The following is a 1,257-nucleotide window of genomic DNA, read 5'->3' as shown; positions in this document are numbered from 1 at the left end:
GAAAGATGCACAGAATGGCACAGATCCTGAAAGATATGGGATCACAGAATATGAGCCGAGAGTTATAAATCAGATGCTGGAGTTTGCCTTCCGATATGCAACCACAATTCTAGATGATGCTAAATTTTATTTAAGCCATGCCAAGAAAGTCACTGTCGATGCCGATGATGTGTGACTGGAGATCCAGTGTCGGGAAGACCAGCCTTTTACCTCTCCTCTCCGGAGAGATTTTTCTTAGATATTACAAAGCAGAGAAACCAAACCCCTTTGCCGTTGATCAAGCCCTATTCAGGCCCAAGATTACCGCCTGATCAATACTCCTTAACAGCTCCAAACTACAGACTCAAGTCTTTACCAAAAAAAAGGCATCTACTTCTGCGAGAAGAATAACAGTTCCATGGTTGAGTGTTGGTTCAGTTATTAGCTGACCAAGTACTCCCATGCTAGGCACTCCAACCCCGCAGGCCATGTCTGTTTCAGCCAAAGTAGGGGCTCCAGTGTCCCTCGCTGGGCAGAGGTTTACAGTGCAGAGGCCAGTCTCCCAGGCCCATGCTGTCCCTCCATTCCTGCTGCTTCAGCAGTTCCCAATGTTCTGATTAATCCATCATTAACTGGGTCCAAAAACATTCTTATTACCACTAATATGGTATCATCATAAAATACGGCCAGTGAGTCATCAAGTGTGTTGAAAAGGAAGCACGAAGAAGATGGTGATGACGGTGATGATGATGATGATGATGATGATGATGATAATAATGATGATGATAATCTGTAGTTGGCCTTGAGCTGAGCAGCACGCAGCCGCCTGCATCCATGTACTGAGAGTCAGCATGCTAGGTGTTTGCAAGTTCTGTTCTCTAGCAAATGTGAATACTTTTAATGAGTAAATTTAGACACCATTCTCTTTAAGTGACATGTTGGGTTTTCTTTAATAGAAAACATGGTTTTTCATCAACCTTTATGTGTAAAAATTAAAGTTGTCATTCAATTTGAAAAAAAAAAATCAGGAGTGTAAAAATCTCTTCAATAACTTCCAAAGTGTTAATTTAGGAAAAACTACCCTTGTGGAACTTGAAAATGTTCTTATCCACACCCCAAACACTTACAGTAGTTTTATTAAGACAAAAAGAACTAGAAGGTTTATTGTCAGAGGAAGATAGATTAATGAAGCATAGAAAAACTCATGCCTAGAAGTGCTGTCAAAAACAGGAGCAGTTGTCTTAGTCATAGGCTAGCACATTACTTAAAGAGAACAGG

At 40.9% G+C, this 1,257-nt stretch overlaps 1 pseudogene; it reads left to right on the top strand.

The window, feature by feature from the left end:
• The first annotated feature begins 14 nt into the window (after positions 1-14).
• LOC101578491 lies at positions 15-829 on the top strand (annotated as a pseudogene).
• Positions 830-1,257: the final 428 nt, after the last annotated feature.

This window comes from Octodon degus, unplaced genomic scaffold (genome assembly GCF_000260255.1).
Source record: "Octodon degus isolate 3935 unplaced genomic scaffold, OctDeg1.0 scaffold00040, whole genome shotgun sequence".
Lineage (NCBI taxonomy): Eukaryota > Metazoa > Chordata > Mammalia > Rodentia > Octodontidae > Octodon > Octodon degus.
The sequence above is the reverse complement of the archived record's forward strand: the minus strand, read 5'-3'. Positions and strand labels throughout refer to the sequence as shown.